Here is a 7,886-nt window from a genome sequence, read left to right on the forward strand (position 1 = left end):
TTGTATTCTTTATCAAAGTATTCTTTTGTTGTATTTGTGTTCTTCAATTTATGCCTTACGGCGTTTCCTTTGCAACATGGTGCAAATGCTAGTTGTAATTTCTATTAAAGTATTTGTATGTACACAATATTCAAGGTAATAAACATGATAAGCATGATGAAGGAAGATATAAAAGGTTCTTTGATGTTATAGAAGAAGAAATTAGTTGATATCCCTAAGTTAAGAGGGAGCATGGATAGAAGGATATCTCTTCCCAGGAAAGCGGTAGTGCACACTATAATAGTGAAAGAACTTCAGATGAATTTAGAAAGTAATAATGATATATTTGGTGCTGAAACAAGAAGGAGAATGCTTCCAAAAAAAACGTATATAACTTGATGATATTGGCAACATCAAAATATTTAAGGATCTCGAAGGTTTGTGTTTACTTGTAAGTATATTTGAAAGTTTATTACTAATTCAGGTTTGTGTTTATACATGTAAAATATCTCCATAAAAATTATGAACAATCTTGAAACATGTTTGGAAAAATGGATATAAGTAGTTTGATAGGGACAGTTGAAGCATCTAATTACAGATGCTTGGGAGGACATTTGGCTGACCTGTGTGTTTATGTTTAGATCCTGAAGAGGGAGGGTGGAATTGGTCATAGAGATTTAACCATGGATATGCACTGACATCCCCAGGTTAATGGTTAGAAAGTAAGCTTAATGGTACATATTCTAGTTTAAATCTTGAGTTCATCTTAGCCCCACTCAAATAGATAACCTTCGTCAAGTATCTAGTCTGAGGCATTATGTGTGCCAGAACTCTTTGTAGTTAATACTGGAAATCTTCCATGCACCTTTGTATATAGGTAATTCTGAATACGTCCCTAGTTAAGAGGGAGTCTTCAAAAATGTAACTAGTGTCAATAACTTGAGTCATGATGTAATATATTTGTCAAAAGAAAGAAAAACAAATTGAATTATTAATAAAATTGACTAATTAAACCTTGGGATTCTTTCTTGGGCCACTTATTTTTAGCTCAATGCCTCCATTGTAGGCTTCTAGGGTTTTTTCAAGTGTCCTTGATGTAAAGAAACCTTCTTGGGATTTAATTGTCAAAAAGGAAATTTATTTTAATGTAAATTACGTATTCTAGGCCTCCGACACCAAGTCAGCCTCAAACTAGACAAGACGAACTAAATTGGCTAGCACGATCACTATAAAAATGTAGTAATTGAACCTCATTTGTTACTTACTCACAACAAGTTTGATCTACAATTACTAGACAAAGAAAAAGTGAAAAATTCAAGGAAGAAGGAAGAGAAGGATAATGAAGAAGGAGGACTCTTTCAAGAATTAAATTCAAAATTATCTCTCTCTTTCCCACATGTTTGAATTTGCAACTACTGAAAGGGGGTCGAAATTCTTCAATAATTGGGAGGCCGAAATTCTGCAACTAGGAAGTTGAATTTCTAGATTGTTGTTGGGCTAAAGATGTTGGATATGAAGAGACTACTACATCATCTTGAAAGGATGAATTGGTTTAGGAGGAAGTTCTATTGGTCTAGGGTCTTCGTCCATCTCAATTTTAATTACTAAAGTAAGTGTTCTTGTTTGGGTTTTCCCCTATATAGGGCTTTTAGCTCTAGTTGTCCACCTACATCTGGTGCCCCTGATATTTATGTTTTGCTTTTGATAATTTCTTGATCAAACAAAGATAAAAGAATAACGCAATAAGTTTACTAAGAACATAATAATATCAAAAGTAATCATCAACATAAGAAAATCTTTTTTCCTTTTTGATTTTCTAACAGGGTAAAGAGGTTGTCCATTTTCATCTACCAACTACTTGTGATATGTTGCTCCTACTAAGAGCTTCTAACACTTTTGAAAATAGTATGGAGTAATATTTTTTGCATCTGAACTTGATTCTGAATATGGATCCTTAAATAATTTGCATACATTTTTATTCAAACTAACATGGATTAAAAAAAAACAATTACATAATTGAAATATAAATCAAATTTGAACTTACTCAAGATGGAAATGGAGAACTCCATGAAGGAATTTGATTAACAATATGGAATGAGATGGAATTTGAATAATTGACCATTTCATATTATTGAGATTTTATCCTTGTATTTGAGAAATATCAGAAATAAAATTTTGTGAAAATATAAAATTAATCTCGAGAACCATATAACCACAATTTGAATTTTGATATAGTTTTGAAACCATTTTTCAAGAACAAAGGTGACTTTAAGCAGAAAATGTATACTATGAACTATTGTAATTCATGTGCATGTGTCCTAAATGATAATTTGAGATTAATATATCATATTTTTTGAAAATAAAACTTCAAATAACTTTTAAACCTTACCCGTGTGCTAATTAGAATAAACCGCATTAGTCAGTTTAAATAATAATAGAAACGTGGCATTTTTATAATACTTGTACCAGTTTTTGGCATCCCGAAAAAAATTAAAAAATATGTTATCACATCAATCCCATTTCACATAAAAATGCACCAATACATCTAAATTAAAAAAAAAGCATCAATAAGCAACTATTTCCTGAATTTAGAAAATAAAAATGAATTCAACCATCTCGGTGCTCTCTCGAATATATATCGCACCGTTGCATTAAAAAATAATCACACCATTTCAGGATTTCGAAAAGAAAAAAAATTGAATCATGTTGGTACATTGAAAAAATATGGCGGCCCGGAAATTTCGAAGTGCTTTTTATATAACCACACTTGTGCACTTGACTATCAAATGCACTGATGTGCAGAGAAATTGAATATAAAAAATGTGATTTTATTTCTCTTTTTTTTTTTAATTCAAAAATGAGAAGCAATTAATCTTTTGAAATCTAATTTCATAAAGAATTTTAAATTCTAAAAATTTATTCACCATTTCATTATTTTACCCAAACTTTCAAGGGAGTGATTTGCAAGAGAGATATACCAGGAGCACTGTGCAGCAGTAGCATAATACTTTGGAGAAACAGAACCATTCCGAAGATCAGAAGCTGAAAGGTATGGCGATTCACTCAAAACTTGCATAGTAACTTTTAAATTTTATTGTTTATTTTACTAATAAAAAAAGGTACATTTTTTGTTAGGGTTTAATTAAAAGAGAGATCATTTGCAAAAGAAGATCATACTAGAGTTGCAAAATATTTTGGATCCGCCCAAATATTAGAAGTTGAAAGGTATCATGATTCACTCAAAACCATAGATAGAAAGAATGTTATTTTTTTTTTTTAATATTTTACAATTTTAGTTATATTTGTTCACAATTCAAAAAAAAGAACTAAAAATAAAAAACTAAGAAAAAAAAAAAAAAAACACTATATAATAAAAAAATCACTATCGATTTTATTAGTAATTTTTTTTTATGATATCTATTCCTATTTAAATTTAATTAAAATTCATAAAAAATAAAATAAAATAATAATAATAATAATTCAATACTTACCTTAAACCCTTGCTTCTTCCTTCAAAATTTCACATTAGGGTTTTTCAATTTAGGCATTTTAGATTTAATGGGTTTGTGTACTTACTGTAAAAAGGGAATTTGACATATAAAGCATGCGAATCACTTATTGAACTAGATCTAAAACTTGTCGGCTCTTTGTAGGAACTCTCCATTTTTTTAAAATGGCTATATGTTCCGCGGTGTGTCATTTTTCAATGAAGCACCGGTGCTACAACAATAATACAAAGCATTGCTAAATTATAACCCCCTTGATTTTGTCAAGTATGTTCATCGTTGCTCCCAGTGTAATATAACACCCCGATGCACCTGTTCCTAATATCACCATTAAATCATTGTGGTGTGTTGAGTCTTATAGATTGCACCGTTAACTGTCTCTGATTTTGAGAAATGACTATATGTTTCATAGTGTGCCATATGTAAAATAATGCATCGGGGCTACTTGGGTAACACAACACACCAGTATATTATAACACTTTGGATTTTATCTAGTATTTTCATCGTTTCTCCCAGTTTAATATAATGCACCGACGCACATGTTCCTAATAACACCGTTAAATCATTATGATGCGTTCAGGCTTACAAATCACATTGTTAGCACTCTCTTTTCTTTTTAAAAATGGTTATATGTTGCACAATGCACCCTTTGTAATACAATGCACTGGGGATACCAAAGTATTTCAACGCACCGCTAGATATAACACTTTCGATTCTATCGAGTCTATTCATTGTTGCTCCCAGTGTAATATAACAAATCGACGTGTATGTTTCTAATAACACCGTTAAATCAGTTTATTGTTTAGCCTTACAAATCACACCATCCTAATTTAAAATTAATTACAAAAAAATAATTTTCCATGATGGTGTCAAATAATTAAAATCCTAGTGCATTTAATATTATAAACGTACTGATGTGTTTATTAAGATAAACACATTGATTTCATAGTTTATTTTTTTGAAAATTATTTGATTTAGTTTTCCATGACGGTGTCGAATAATTAAAATCCTAGTGCATTTAATATTATAAACATATGATGTGTTTGTTATGATAAATGCACTGATTACATAGTTGTTTTTTTTTATTATTTGATTTATTTTTAAAATATACCTAATGGCTTCTATATTAAATGCTACATGTTGTATATTGATTAAAAAAAGGTCTCATAATGTCTCGACTAACAAAAATATTGATCAACACAATGACAACACATAAAAAAAAAAAAAAAAATAATCAGAGGAGGAAAGTTCTTTATAAATTCCTTACAAAATTAATATGTTTGACCTATATGTAAGTTTAGCTAAAATTTATTAGTTGGTGTGTGCCATGCAGAGCCAGAAAATGAAGAAGGTCGATAAGATTGTATCTAATCTAACTGTAGAAGAGGATAAAATCCTGATAGAAAAATTGCAGAATGATGAATCAAGTGAATGAAAAATATTATTCAATATGAGCTTTTTTTAATTTTCATTAATAATATACTTCAGAATATTAGATAACATGTTTGAATGAATCTATTAATTCATTTATGTTTAATTTTCTATATGGAGAAAAAATGGAGGAAAATAGCATTGTCGTTCTAAGAAAATAAAAATTTTGGAACATATAAATCATGATGAATTTGTCATTAGCTCATCTAGAGTGGTGCTAGAGGTTAAGGAAAGGGGGGAATTTTTGTATAGAACTATGAGGGATCTAGTGGAATGAATGTATAGATGTAATTTCCACTTACAATACAAAAAACAATACAATGATTCTAAGAACGAAATTATATCTAAACTACAGGAAGCATTTCAGAGCAATGGTCAATTAGACATGTGAGACTTGCAATAGCAAAATCATACAACAACAAAAAATAATAATTCCAAAGGTAATATTCCTAACTGCATAAAATTATTTTCTAGAATTATATGTATATATTACTACAAACCATTAATTTATTAATATTGATTTTGTTATATTTACTTTTCATATATCATTATAAAAATATTTTATTATGTTTTTCAAGAAGATTATGAAAATATCAAATGATCAATGTGTTGATATACGAAACATACCAGTAGGAATGTACAAAAAAATGTATAATTAGATGGTCAAAGATATGAACATAATTGCATCACAGGAGGAGCCATCTCAACAACAACATGCTTCAACTGTATGTAATCATGATTGAATTTGTACATATATAGGTATAATTTAGCATTAAAAACTAATTTTCAAGTATTTTCTTGCAGAAAAGAAAACAAGATGGAAATTATTCAACACATAAAACAAGACAACAAGGAAGAAAATGGTTGATTTCAATGTTTGTGAGTAATTGGTAATATTTCCCTATAACATCTCAATGTTCCATTTTTAAATATTTTAAGTTGTTTTACTGCAATAATCCTTGAATGTCTTCAAATAGGTACTAACATACAAAGAATATCCATCAGAAGAATTTGGTTGACATTGGGTTAAATAACGATTGTGAGTATATTGTTGAAAAATGTGCAACAAGAAATGGTAAATTTAGAAAGTTCTAAAATTATCATATCTAAAAATAGTAGTTTGGCCAATGAGCATTTTGGCCACCTTGGGTGAGAGGTGAAACTACTAAAAATAGAATCTTCTAAAAATAGCATTTCTGGGTCCCTTCCTATTTTTAGCAGTCCCTGGTCTAACTATAGGAAGTAAAAACGAATTTGGTCTTAACAGTAGTTTAAAATATTCATTAATTAATCTCCATGAGTTAATTAGTTATGGAAAATCAAACTTGAAGTCTTTGTGGAAACATGCAATTATTTCACCACTAATTGGGGAATGTGTCCTTGATTTACTCCATTGATTGAGGAATTAAGGATGAGTTCTATATTGAGAGGATCAGTTGGCTTATTTTAACTTAGTCAAATTTAATTAGATTAATTTAACAAGTTGTTAAATTAATGAGATGCAGTTCATTGATGCTTGCATGCATGTGACAACTGTTATTTTCAGATAACTGTGTATTCACTCATGGATAACTAATGCATGTCAGTTCTGTCAGATACCCAGTTGAGATTAGAGAAGGGACAGTGTACTATCAGTTGGATGAATATTTTTCCTATAAAGGAAGCTCATCCATGATGAGGATTTATCTCCTTCAGGTTTGTGCAGTTATTTCATAGGTCAATGTTGTGTGTGAGGTGAGAATCACACAGGTTGCAGCTAGAGGACCTAGGAAAAACTATGCAAAGAAATAGGAGGCTTGGAGGGCAGAGGAGAAGGATTGTGAGAAGCCTTTGACTATCTATGAGTAGCAGAGGGATTGTACTAAGCGCTGGATAGCTTCTGAGCTAAGGCTTTGTGTAATCCAGACTATATTTCCACTTGTATGATAATACAGAGATGGGGTTTTAGGCAGGTGCTTTCCCCGGGTAAATTTTTCTGTGTTATGTGTGGTTGATTCCTTCTTATCAGTTATATGTGTTCTTATTGATGTTTCTGATTGTTGATTAATCTTTCGCTAAATTGTTTGTAGAAGTAGATCAAGTATTTTTCTTTAGTACATTGATTACCAAGTTGATCTATAGGTGGGAAATTTCTACATGGTATCAGAGCTAGCTAATTTGTAGAAAAATTTCTACATGGTATCAAAGCTAGCTGATTTGTAGGAAAACTTACACAAAATTTTACATGGTATCGGAGCACAGGTGATCAAGGAGAGAATAGTATACTGAGAAGAGATTTTAAAGTTTTGAGTTTTGGGCCGAGAGTTTGTAGAGCAGATCTGAAAATTTCTGTACAAAATTTTCAGAAATAAATAGCATATTTGGATTCCTTACGGACAAATACCCAAAATCAAAAAAAAAAAATCAGCTGAATCGGAGTCGGATGAGGTAGATATCATTGATTTAAAACCGGCTCTTTTTCTAGAAAATTTCGTGACGGCGAGAAAGTGGAAATAGATTAGTGTGCTAGCCAAGAACCTATATGCACTTGAGGTACAAGATGCATGGAAAGCCTTGAGGAGCAAGGCAAAGGTTAGATACTTGGTGGTTGAGAGGGAGAGTAAATTACCTCTCAACATGCAGTGCCAGAAGAAGTCTCAGATGATTGTGGAGGAGCCACGATTGATGCAGCAACTTCAGGAGGTTGTGGAACAACCACAACAGGGGAAGTTAAGTGGAGATTGATTAGAGACCTCTAGTAGGGGGAAAATTAGCTCCAGGTTGGCAGAGGGATCATATGAAACCATACCTCTAGGTAGGAGTTGGGGCGATGTAGAGTGTTTGTCCCAAGGAGGAGGGGCAGGATCGTTGAGGTACCCAACCTCTTGGATGCGACCTTGCTACGGGAGCCCCAATGTGGAGTAGCAGGAACTGACTGATTGGGTAAATATAGTTGCAGATGGAGCAGTAGAGAGAGCTACAGTGCAGGGA

Source organism: Pinus tabuliformis, chromosome J (genome assembly GCF_031772625.1).
Source record: "Pinus tabuliformis cultivar Carrire ecotype Pingquan chromosome J, CPIR1, whole genome shotgun sequence".
In the NCBI taxonomy this organism is placed as follows: Eukaryota; Viridiplantae; Streptophyta; class Pinopsida; order Pinales; family Pinaceae; genus Pinus; species Pinus tabuliformis.